Source organism: Bombina bombina, chromosome 3 (genome assembly GCF_027579735.1).
Source record: "Bombina bombina isolate aBomBom1 chromosome 3, aBomBom1.pri, whole genome shotgun sequence".
NCBI lineage: Eukaryota > Metazoa > Chordata > Amphibia > Anura > Bombinatoridae > Bombina > Bombina bombina.
In genome coordinates this window covers 980,568,418-980,582,169 of record NC_069501.1, presented here as the reverse complement: position 1 = coordinate 980,582,169, position 13,752 = coordinate 980,568,418, and positions in this window count along the sequence as shown.

Sequence of the window (13,752 nt, the reverse complement as noted above, 5' to 3'; positions counted from 1 at the left end):
CACCAGAATTTTTATTGTTTTAAAAGATAGATAATCCCTTTATTACCCATTTCCCAGTTTGGCATAACCCCAACCCCTACACCTCCTAAGTTAAAAAAACAAACTTGCATTCCAAGGTTTATAGCTTTAACTGGACAAAGTAGCACCATAGTTTATCTTTCTACACCATAATTTCCCTTGAAACTTATTCTAAAAGATTTAGATCCTTCTACGATACTATTATGGATGAGTAGCATGTGGGATGTGTCAGGGGTTTTCCCTGTTGTGTTTGCCATGTGCTGCTGGCAGCCATTTTACTCACCTCTCTTCCTGACTTGGTGCATTGTGGGGGATGCTGCTCACTTCCTGCACTTCCTTTTATGGCCAGACTGTTGTGCATCATCCATGTGAGACAGGATGCAGTCTCAGAATTGTGATGTCATCATTTATTATTTAAAGGGCCTCTGTTCAGTATGCTTTGCCTTTGCATTGTCTGAGACCTGTTTGTGAGAGTTCCTGTGTATTACTTGGCTGCCTGACGTCCTTCCTGGTTCCTGATCCCTGATCCCTGGCTTGTTCCTGACTCTACTGTTCTCCTTGTTCCTGATTCTGGCTCTTCTGACTATTCGCTTTGGCTCCTGACTCGACTTGCCTGACTACCAGCTCTGGTTTTGACTCCTGGCTTGTTATTTGACTTGTGGACATTTTATAATTTTTTGCTATTAATAAAGGTGTGATTATATTTGAACTTCTCATTTCAGTCTGATTCCTGGCACCCTGACATTACGCAAAGGCCATGAATCCTGATACTGCTAATTATCCACCTTTACTTGCCATCACTTCCAGGATGGATGTACAGGATCACCGCTTGGATCAATTTGCACTAGCCCTGCAAACCCTGCTGACTCGCACTGCACATTTGGACCAAAGTGTCCCGCATGTTATTGCTGCTCCTGTTTCCGCTGCTGCACCTTTGCCTACCAGGAGCATGTCCGGTTCTGCACCTCTACCTCAGCGATATGGAGGAGATCCTATTCAGTGCAGAGGGTTTTTGAACCAGGTGGGCATTTACTTTGAGATGTTACCTCAGGCGTTTCCCTCTGACAGAGCTAAGGTGGGATTTCTCATCTCGTTACTCTCTGACACAGCTCTTGCCTGGTCTAATCCCTTGTGGGAGACTAATAAACCTGTGATTTCAAATTACCCTGAATTTGTGGCCTCCTATCGAAGGGTATTTGATGTTCCGGCTCGCTCCTCCTCTGCTGCTAAACGACTCATGTCCATTCAGCAAGGTACAAGATCTGTTGCTCAGTATGCTATTGAGTTCCGTACGCTTGCCGCAGAGGTAGGTTGGAACAATGAAGCCCTTGTTGCCGCCTTCTTTCATGGGCTCTCTAATGCGATTAAAGATTAAGTTGCTGCCAGAGATTTACCAGAGGATCTCAAGGCATTGGTGTTGTGATATCCCTTTACATCTAACCTGCATAAGTACTTCCTTCCTATTTGAAAATTGAAGTTGATCTTCACAGAATACCTTGTCCTCTGTGAACCTATTTTGCTGCATTTGACTTTTGCAAAGTCATTCAGGTCTTTTTGAATCTCTCTACGATACCCGCTGGGTATCAGCTGTTTCTCCGATCCTCTACCGGAATCTGTCTTCCGGATTCCTACGCCTGCCGGATCTACGCTCTACACACGCCGAAGTCGCGCTCACACTAAGCGGACACCGGATCTCTAAGCTGCCAGCTTCCTCCTTGTCAGCTTTCACAAAGGCATTACCGCTCTCCACGCTTCAATCTCTGATTCAGTTGTAAGATAAGTACCGCTCTCCACGCACAAATACGATTTATTATCAGCTATTCTATAAAGCTCCATTGTTTGTTACATTACATATTTCTCTCGATATTAGAGAAGTATTACTTATTCTGTCTACAGCGTATTTGGGATATAAGAGTGTTTGTCTGGACTGTAAATATTTTATTGCGTGACTGTGTGAGTGCATGAAGAAATTTCTTTACTAAAATTCTACATTTGTTCTTGGGATTTACACGAACTGTTCTAAGAGTCATTTAACTCTATCTGTACTCTCATTACTTCTCAGAATAGTTTTGAATTACATTATTCAGTTCTGCCTTCTTACTTACTTCCTTTTATGAAGTCCCATATAGATTTATTCAATTACAAAACTAAAGCCTCACCTTATATAAGCAAGTTAAATAAGTCATTTTCTCTTGTTTATTATAAGAATAGAGCAACAAAACCTTTATTTTGCAATTATATGTATTTACCTTTTAAAGTTATTGTGAATATCACAGAATTTTCAGGCCTCAAAAAAGGTCATAACCTATATATAATCAAAGATGGATCCTAATGAAATAAAGAATGAATTCACTAATATCCATCAAAAATTGGAATATTTAGCCAGGGCCTTAACTGAGGTGCAAACAGAAAATAAAGCACTCAAAACTCTAGTAAAAGAATGTTTACCAGTGAAAAATTCAGAAGTCCCTGAACCACACATTAATTACCCACAACCCTTCACTGGTAAACGAAGTGAGTATAGAGACTTTAAAAACGCTTGCAACCTACTTTTCTCACTTAGGCCTAAAACTTATCATTCTGAAAGGATCAAGGTTTGCACCACTATCTCCTTCCTCCACGGGGAGCCCCGCTCATGGGCTAATAGATATTTTGAGAGTAACCATCCAATACTTGATTCCCTGGAAGAATTTTTTCTGGCTATGACATCCTTATATGAGGATTCCCACACTCAGATAACGGCAGAAACGAAATTGAGATCCTTAAAACAGGGTAAAAGGAACGTAGAAGACTACATTACCGAGTTCCAAATGTGGATTGATGATTCCAAATGGAATGAATTGGGACTTTCAGAAGCATTAAAAGATGATTTGTCCCGTTTGGAGATGCCCGAATCTCTAAACGGACTCATGAAATTAAGTACAACCCTGGATCGTAGACTGCGTGAAAGGAAGGCTGAAAGAGCTTCTTATGACAGTACACCGAGACGTCCATATCTTTACACTCCAAGCCAGGAAAAGGGTACATCAAATCAGACTCCAATGGAGATTGGAGCCATAAAGGGACCACTAACACCCGAAGAAAAGGCCAGACGCAGATCTGAGAATCTTTGCCTATACTGTGAGCAAAAACAACACTCGGTTACCAATTGCCCAATTCTTCAAAGGCAGAAGAAGGATAAGATTCATTTAAGACATAATATTTTACACTTCACTCAAAACCCTCAACTGACTCTTAACCTTTCTTTACAGTGGGATCGGAAAAACGTACGCTCTAACGCATTGATCGATTCTGGGGCAGCCGGAAATTATATAGATACTTCTTTTGTTAATTTAAATAAAATTCCAGTCTCTGTTAAGCTCATTGATGGCTCACTCATACAATACGGTCCCATTACACATCAAACGATACCTTTTCTAGTGACTACTGACAATGGACATACTGAATATCTCTCTTTTGACATAATTTCCATCCACATGCATACTCTCATTTTAGGTTTTACATGGTTACAAAAACATAATCCCAGCATAGACTGGTCCTCTCCACAGGTAACATTAGAATCACCATTCTGTTTAAATACCTGTTTCCCATTTCAGTTAATCTCTACTATAGAACAAGAACTACCAGAAATTTATCAGGATCTGGCAGAGGTGTTTGATCTAAAAGAAGCAGAAAATCTACCACCTCATAGGGAGTTTGACTGCCCAATTGATATAATACCAGGGTCTCAAATACCTCACGGTAAAATATACCCACTATCACAAGAAGAGTTAACTTACTTACGTTCCTATCTCAACGACAATCTCCGAAAAGGATTTATCTCTCACTCAACATCTCCAGCTGCCGCTGGAATGTTCCTAGTACATAATAAAGATGGTACAATAAGACCTATTATTGACTACAGAGCCTTAAATGGAATAACTATTAAAAACAGGTACCCTCTACCTCTAATACCTAAACTACTAGAACGGTTAAATGAAGCTACTATTTATTCAAAACTTGATCTTAAGTGGGCTTATAACCTTATACGTATGAAAGAAGGACACGAATGGAAAACCACCTTTAGAACCCGTTATGGGCTTTTCCAATACAATGTAATGCCTTTTGGCCTAAGCAATGCTCCTGCAACCTTCCAGCATTTTATTAATGAAATATTCCACGATCTCATGGACATCTGTGTTATCATCTATTTAGATGACATCTTAATATACTCCAAATCTCCCACTGAACACGAAAAGCACGTGAGATGGGTACTTACTCGTCTTAAGGAGCACAAATTATACGCAAAATTAGAAAAATGCGTGTTCCATGTTTCTAAGATAAAATTCTTAGGTTATATAATAACTCCTAACAAAGTACAAATGGATCCTGAAAAAGTATCTGCCATTATGGATTGGCCTGCTCCCACTACTGTGAAATCGCTACAACGCTTTATAGGTTTCGCTAATTTTTACCGAAAATTTATTAAAAATTTCTCTTCAATAGTCAGACCGCTAACACAACTAACTAGTGTTAATCAAAAATTCAAATGGTCTGAAAAAGCCCAAGAAACCTTTGACAAACTTAAAGAGCTATTCACTACAGCTCCAATCCTATCACTACCCAATTTCGATCTTCAATTCCAACTTGAAGTAGATGCCTCTAATACAGGCATAGGAGCTGTGCTCTCCCAGCAACATGGTGATGATGGTGAAATTCACCCCATAGCCTTTTATTCAAGAACACTAACTAGTGCAGAATGTAACTATAGTGTGGGAGACAAAGAACTCTTAGCAATAAAGAATGCTTTAGAACAATGGAGACATCTCCTAGAAGGATCAAAACTCCCGTTCATTATTTTTACTGACCATAAGAATCTTGAATACTTGAAAAAGAACAAAACTTTGACAGCCAGACAAGCAAGATGGTCATTATTTTTAGACCATTTTAACTTTATAATTACCTACAAACCTGGTAGTCAAAATTCTAAAGCTGATGCTTTATCTCAAATATATGAAATTCTGCCTCATGAACCACCTAATTTTACTATCTCTCCTGAAAAATTCATAGGCGTCTTGACACCTATAGAACAAGAAGTTCATAAGGCCTTAAAACAAGATTCAATACCCCACCAGTATTGCTCTAAAGATCTTCAATCTGGACTATATTACCATAACAGTCAATTATATATACCAGAGAGTATTAGACCATCAATTCTCTCATACACCCATGATGATACCATGTCCGGTCATCCTGGAATTCAAAAAACCATTGACCTTACCAGACGTAATTTCTGGTGGCCTGGCATGAATAAATACATCTATGACTATGTATCAGGGTGTGAGAATTGTGCCCGAAATAAATTAGTTCACAAAAGACCAATTGGTTTACTCACGCCTCTGCCTATCCCAGATAAACCATGGAGTACCATAGCCATGGATTTCATTGTTGAACTACCCATTGCACAACAATATAACACTATCATGGTAATAGTTGATCACTTAACCAGACTAGCTCATTCCATCCCTCTTAAGGGATTACCCACAGCCATAACAACGGCTAAAGTCTTTCTTGACCATGTCGTTAGATTACATGGATTACCTTCCAACATAATTACCGATAGGGGAACCCAATTTACATCTTCTTTCTGGAGATCTCTATGTAAATTGTTAAAAATTGACCACCGTTATACCACTGCTTTCCATCCCCAGACAAATGGACTAACAGAGAGACTTAATCAGACCATAGAGCAATTCTTACGTTGTTATATCTCACATCTCCAAGACGATTGGACAGTTTTTCTCCCCATGGCCGAATTCACATATAATAATTCAGTAAGTGCCTCTATCAAAACATCCCCCTTTTATGCAACATATGGTTTTCACCCTAACACTATATCTCTTTCTAATAAAACAGTAAATTCTCCCACAGCAACTGAATTCACATCCAACCTCCAAGAAAGATTAAATGTCCTAAAGACACATCTAAAAGAAGCCAAACAGTATCAAAAGACATATTATGACCTAAAACATAGAAAAGGTCCTGATTATAAGATTGGGGACTTAGTACTCCTATCAACAAAGAATCTCAAACTCCATGTTCCTAGCAAGAAACTTGCAAATCAGTTCTTGGGTCCATTCCCAATAGAACGAGTGATCAATTCCAACGTGGTAAAGCTTAAATTGCCTAAAGACTATAAAATACATCCTTCTTTTCATATCTCATTGTTGAAACCATTTCCAACCAAAAATCGCACTTCTGTCATTCCTCCACCTCCTATTATGGTGGATCATCAAGAAGAATTCGAGGTTGAATCCATACTTGACTCTAGGATAAATAGACATAAATTGGAATATCTCATTAAATGGAAGGGTTATGGCCCCAAGGACAACTCTTGGCTCATCCATTCTGAAGTCCATTCGCCCCAGTTGGTCAGGGCTTTCCATAGGAAATATCCTCTCAAACCGCATCCGGAATCCCCGGGGGTGATTCCCTGAGGGGGGGGGGGGACATGTGATATCCCTTTAAATCTAACCTGCATAAGTACTTCCTTCCTATTTAAGTAAGTACTCTTTCCTCAATCAGGGCCTGAAAATTGAAGTTGATCTTCACAGAATACCATGTCTTCTGTGAACCTATTTTGCTGCATTTGACTTTTGCAAAGTCATTCAGGTCTTTTTGAATCTCTCCACGATACCCGCTGGGTATCAGCTGTTTCTCCGATCCTCTACCGGAATCTGTCTTCCGGATTCCTACGCCTGCTGGATCTACGCTCCACACACGCCGAAGTCGCGCTCACACTAAGCGGACACCGGATCTCTAAGCTGCCAGCTTCCTCCTTGTCAGCTTTCACAAAGGCATTACCGCTCTCCACGCTTCAATCTCTGATTCAGTTGTAAGATAAGTACCACTCTCCACGCACAAATACGATTTATTATCAGCTATTCTATAAAGCTCCATTGTTTGTTACATTACATATTTCTCTCGATATTAGAGAAGTATTACTTATTCTGTCTACAGCGTATTTGGGATATAAGAGTGTTTGTCTGGACTGTAAATATTTTATTGCGTGACTGTGTGAGTGCGTGAAGAAATTGCTTTACTAAAATTCTACATTTGTTCTTGGGATTTACACGAACTGTTCCAAGAGTCATTTAACTCTATCTGTACTCTCATTACTCCTCAGAATAGTTTTGAATTACATTATTCAGTTCTGCCTTCTTACTTACTTAATGTCATTATATATCATTTCATTTTATGAAGTCCCATATAGATTTATTCAATTACAAAACTAAAGCCTCACCTTATATAAGCAAGTTAAATAAGTCATTTTCTCTTGTTTATTATAAGAATAGAGCAGCAAAACCTTTATTTTGCAATTATATGTATTTACCTTTTAAAGTGATTGTGAATATCACAGGTGTCTTTTTTTATCCTAATTGACATCAGACTCAGAGAGAGGCCCTCTTCAAGGAGCGCTTGCGGAAGCCTCCTGTTCCGTTGTCTCCTACGTGTTCATTCCCACCCATGACTCCCTCTCCTCCCATGCCTCCTGGTCCCGAGTCACCAGGTACTGCTGAGCCGATGCAGTTGGGATTCACGCGTCTCTCCGCGGCGGAGAGGGCCTTTAGGAGGAGGGAGGGGCTCTGCTTCTATTGTGGGTTACAGGGCCACCTTTTGAAGTCTTGTCCTACACGGCCAGGAAACGCTCACACCTAAGGTCCTGTCGGGGGGCAGACCTTGGGTGGTTTATCCTTGTTCCCGGAACTGCTTAAGGAGAAACCTTTGGTCACGGTTGTCCTTTCCTCGGTGGACTCCTCCATAGTCACTCAGGCTCTTGTTGACTCCGGGGCTGCTGGCTATTTCATTGACAGTGCTTTTGTATCAAAGCACTCCATTCCTGTTTTGCCTCGGTCCGTTCCGCTTCCTATTAAGGCCATTGATGGCAGGCCCCTTCAGCCCGCACTCGTTACTCATGAAACTGCTCCGTTGTCCATGGCTGTTGGGGCTCTCCATTTTGAAACCCTCCAGTTCCAGGTGATAAACTCTCCGCATTTTCCAGTTGTTCTGGGTTATCCCTGGCTCCAAAAGCACAATCTCAGTCTTGACTGGCGCAGGTCCGAAATTTTGTTGTGGTCCCTGCAATGTATTTCCACTTGTCTTCGGAAACCAGTTAAATTCTTGTGCACTTCTTCGGTATCTCAATTGCCAGAGGAGTACCGAGAGTTCCGAGACGTGTTTGACAAGGTGCGTGCCGGTACGTTGCCTCCTCACCGGTCTTACGATTTTGCCATAGACCTGCAACCTGGAGCCATTCCTCCTCAGGGCCGGGTGTACCCTCTGTCTGTTGCAGAGAATTGTGCTATGGAGGAGTATGTTGCTGATGCTCTGTCACGGGGGATCATCCGCAAATCCTGCTCTCCTGCAGGGGCTGGCTTCTTCTTTGTGAAGAAAAAGGGTGGCGAGTTAAGACCATGTATCGATTATAGGGGTCTTAATCGTCTTACCATTAAGAATGCTTACCCTATTCTGCTCATTACGGAACTCTTTGAGCGCCTCAAGGGAGCTACGGTCTTTACTAAACTTGATTTGAGAGGAGCGTACAATCTTGTTAGGATTAAGGAGGGTCATGAATGGAAAACAGCATTTAACACCAGGAGCGGGCATTATGAGTATCTTGTAATGCCCTTTAGCCTATGTAATGCTCCTGCTGTTTTTCAGGAATTTATTAATGATGTCCTGCGAGATATGTTGCAACAGTGTGTTGTGGTGTACTTAGACGACATCCTCATACACTCACCCACACTTGAGTCTCATCGTTCTGATGTTACACGGGTTCTTCAGAGACTACGTGAGAACGGCCTGTTTTGTAAATTTGAGAAATGTGAGTTCCATCAGACTCAAGTAACCTTCCTAGGCTATGTTATCCCCGTTGCAGCGTTCTCCATGGATCCTGACAAGTTATCTGCAGTTCTGCAGTGGCCTCGCCCAGTTGGTCTTCGGTCTATTCAACATTTTTTGGGGTTCGCCAATTACTATAGAACGTTTATTAAAAACTTTTCTTCCTTGGTCAAACCTATCACAGACATGACCCGTAAAGAGAATGATCCACTCCATTGGTCACCTACTGCCATTGAGGCCTTTGATAGTCTTAAGACTGCCTTTGCTGCCGCTCCAGTTCTGGCTCATCCTAACCCTGTCCTGCCTTTCGTTCTTGAGGTTGATGCGTCTGAGACTGGAGTAGGTGCCCTCTTGTCTCAACGTCCGACGCCATACGGTTCCTTGCATCCATGTGGTTTCTTCTCTAAGAAATTGTCTCCAGCGGAGTGCAATTATGAAATTTGCGACAGGGAATTACTGGCCATAATTTTGGCACTCAAGGAGTGGAGGAATCTTCTCGAGGGTACTAGCGTGCCAGTGCTCATTCTTACTGACCACAAGAATTTAACTTATCTATCTGAAGCAAAACGTTTGTCGCCCCGACAGGCCAGATGGGCGCTATTTTTGTCTCAATTTAATTATTTGGTCTCCTACCTGCCTGGTAGTAAGAATGTTAGGGCTGATGCCCTCTCTCGACAATTTTCGCCTCTGTCCAAGGAGGAGTCTGTACCTACTCCTGTTATACCTCCTGACCATATTTTGGCTACCATACGTACTAATTTGACTTCTCCCTTGGGGGAGGAGATCCTGGCTGCACAAACCAATGCACCGCCTGAGAAACCTAGTGGTAAGTGTTTTGTTCCTGAAAATCTTCGAACTAAACTTTTGCACACTTACCACTATCCAAAAGCCGCAGGTCACCCAGGCAAGAACCAAATGATTTGGTTTGTCACTCGACAATTCTGGTGGCCAGGTCTTCGTTCTGATGTTGCTGTGTATGTTGCCTCCTGCTCAGTTTGTGCACAGGATAAGACTCCTTGACGTCTTCCTGTGCGTCTTCTTCAACCTATTGCTAATGGTGAGTGTCCTTGGACACATCTTTCCATGGACTTCATTGTCGAGCTCCCTGTTTCCAATGGCAATACTGTTATCCTTATGGTGGTTGACCATTTTTCTAAAATGTCACATTGCATTCCCTTGATGAAGCTGCCTACCGCTCAGGAGCTTGCTTCAATTTTTGCCCGGGAGGTCTTCCGTTTACATGGGTTACCCAAGGAGATAGTGTCGGACCGGGGTAGCCAGTTTGTCTCCAGATTTTGGCGTTCCTTTTGTGCTCAAATGGGGATCCAGCTTTCCTTCTCCTCAGCATATCACCCTCAATCCAATGGGGCTGAGGAATGGTCTAATCAAGCTCTGGAACAGTTCCTCCATTGCTATGTCTCAGATCACCACAATAATTGGTCTGAACTGTTACCTTGGGCAGAGTTTGCTCGTAATAGTGCTATTAATGCTTCCTCCAAGTTATCCCCGTTCATGGCGAATAATGGGTTTCGACCATCCTTGTTGCCCGATTCATTCATGTCTCAGGGTATTAGGGCTTTGGAGGAGCATCTCTGGCAACTATGTTCCACGTGGGTGCAGATTTAGGATTGCCTTCATCGTCTGCCCGCACCTTCCTACCTGGTTGGTGAGAGAGTTTGGCTGTCCTTCTGCAACTTGAACCTTCATGTGCCTTCCAATAAATTGGCTCCCCGTTATGTTGGTCCTTTTCGAATACTCCGACAGGTTAATCCTGTGGCCTACGCTCTTGACCTTCCTCCTGCTATGCGCATCTCCAATGTTTTTGATGTCTCCCTCTTGAAACAATTGGTTTGTAATCGGTTTACCACTGTGTTGCCTCGTCCCCGTCCTATCTTTGTTGACAACCATGAGGAGTATGAGGTCATCAGCATTATTGACTCTCGTATGTACAGGGGCCGTTTGGTTCACTGGAGGGACTACAGGCCGGAGGAGTGTTCTTAGGTTCCCTCCTCTGATGTTCATGCTCCCGCCCTCCTCCGTGCCTTCCATGCCCGTTTCCCCAATAAGCCTTTTGTCCTCCCGCGGGGGAGGGGTCGTTGAGGGGAGGGTACTGTCAGGGTTTTTCCCTGTTGTGTTTGCCATGTGCGACTGGCAGCCATTTTACTCACCTCTCTTCCTGACTTGGTGCATTGTGGGGGATGCTGCTCACTTCCTGCACTTCCTTTTATGGCCAGACTGTTGTGCATCATCCATGTGAGACAGGATGCAGTCTCAGAATTGTGATGTCATCATTTATTATTTAAAGGGCCTCTGTTCTGTATGCTTTGCCTTTGCGTTGTCTGAGACCTGTTTGTGAGAGTTCCTGTGTATTACCTGGCTGCCTGACGTCCTTCCTGGTTCCTGATCCCTGATCCCTGGCTTGTTCCTGACTCTGCTGTACTCCTTGTTCCTGATTCCGGCTCGTAAGACTATTCGCTTTGGCTCCTGACTCGACTCGTCTGACTACCAGCTCTGGTTTTGACTCTTGGCTTGTTATTTGACTTGTGGACATTTTATAATTTTTTGCTATTAATAAAGGTGTGATTATATTTGCACTTCTCATTGCTTGGAAAAAGCACCAATAGATTATGTGCTACAGGTTTAAATGATTGAACACCAGATCTCCAATTGCAGATTTCTTACCTAGCAAATATATAGTCACAAGCAAGACATCTTATGGATGGAGAACCTCAGCAGCAGACACTCTTTGATGCTTCATAAGTACAGCAACTTAAATTAACACCTACATTCCAAGTGGAATCCTCTGTCCCTGTCACAGTTCCCACTGTTTCATACAGACAGCCAGGCATGGTCACCCCTTTGGGGGCAAGCGAGGGACTTGAACCTGGGACCTCTTGTATCCTAGGCTTGTTCTCTTGCCTCTAAACCATGGCTGCTTATCTTTATTTGTGTGTGTATGTAAACTTTCCTTATCCTGTCTGCAGCACTGGGGTGGTCTCTGGATATTGCTTTGCCTGGATCACCTGTTTTCATTTACAACCTGTCAGTCAGGCTTACCTGGGACTTCCTACCAATTAGCAGCTCATTAGCTGGCTATATAGCCCTGCCTTTTCCTGTGTTCAGTGTCAGTTCTTTGTTTCATGTTTCCTGTTTAGGTGTCTTTGTTCCTGAATCCCCAAGACTGACCCTGGCTTGTGACCCCAGCTTTGTTCATCGTTTACCTGCACCTCTGGCTTCCTTTGATCTCTCCAATACCTTGACTACTCTCTTGGATTTACCATTGTTTGTACAGCATACTTGGATCCTTGTTTTTTGCACACAGCCCCCGTGCATTTATTCACAGCCCAGGTGGTTTTCTTACCTGATCACTTTGGGCTGTGATACCTGTAAGGGTGAGCATATACCTCTGCTACAGACTCCAATCCAGGTAAGACCTTTACATAAGAACTGAACATTATGGAGCCTGCAGAGATGAACAGGATGCTCACTGCCCTGACCCAGCAAGTATCCAACTTGTCTCAGACTGTTTTGGATTTGCAGCGGGACTTTTATACTCTTAAAGGTACGGTACAACCAGAACCAGCGTATCGTGAAACTTTTGTACTATTACCTGAGAGATTTGATGGTATACGTTCCTCCTTCTTATCATTTAAGGTAGATTGTTAGCTGTTGTTTGCCTTAAAGCCTCTTACGTATGCCACTGACTTTATCATGGTTCGCCGCTCAGCCATCAACCTGCTTTCTGGGCAGATAAAAAAATGGGCACACCAGATGCCCCTGGCTAAGAGTCCTGTCCTAGACAACTGGGAGGCTTTCATAACAGCCATGGCCATTCAGTGTACTACCACAAGGCAAACTAAGGCTCCTAGGACTGTTCCACGTTCCCACAGATCACTGCTTCCTTGTGACTGGGATGCTTTTTACCAGTAATCACCCGCAAACCTTGATGCTCCTGATGAATCGTATACTTCTTCCCAGGACATTGAGGAGCCCATGTAGATAAGGGTTATCCGGAATAGGCAGGCTCCCCAAGAAAGAGCCAGAAGGAGGAGCCATTGCCTTTGCTTTTACTGCAGGGAAAGAGGGCACTTTATCTCCAATTGCCCTATTTGCCCACCTCGGTCTCCAGCTCTCCAAACATGCACTGTTTTTGTTCACCCTCTTTGTTCTACATGTAATTCTGTGGGCTGCCAAGGTTGCTGTTACGGCTTTCCAGGTTCTGCTGTTCAGAGGAGTCTACTAACTTCTAAGACTGTTATTTCCTGTAAACCTATGGAACCTGCTCTTGTTAGTCCTGAAATCCCTGAGACCCAGATTATGCCTCTACCTCTTGCTCCTGAAGCGTCTTCTCAACTTTCTGATTATATGCCTAATCCGGAAACCATCATCACTCTGTACCGGCAAGCACCAGAATTACGTTCTGTCCTGACAAAGTACTGCCACCTGACTGCACTTATGCCTCGAATGGTACTCTTGTTTGCAAGCAGGATCTTGTGATGTTCGAGAAAGCATTGCAAGCTGTGAGTACTTCGACAGCATCCAATACCAAAAAGAATAGGAAGAAGGCTGCCAAGGCCACTATTGGTACAGTGTTTCCCAGTGATATAGATGATGACCAAATTTTAGATCTGGATGCCTATGCGAGAGTCGCCATCTTGCCAGATGACATCCTTGTCTTGTCCGATGATGAGGCTGACTTTACCCCCAAACTCAAAGTGGTGTCAACCCAGCCTGTTCATGCCCAGGGGGCAATTTTAAGGGGAGGGAACTGTCACGGTTCCATGCAGACAGCCAGGCATGGTTGCCCCTTTGGGAACCTGGGATCTCTTGTATCCTAGGCTTGTTCTCTTGCCT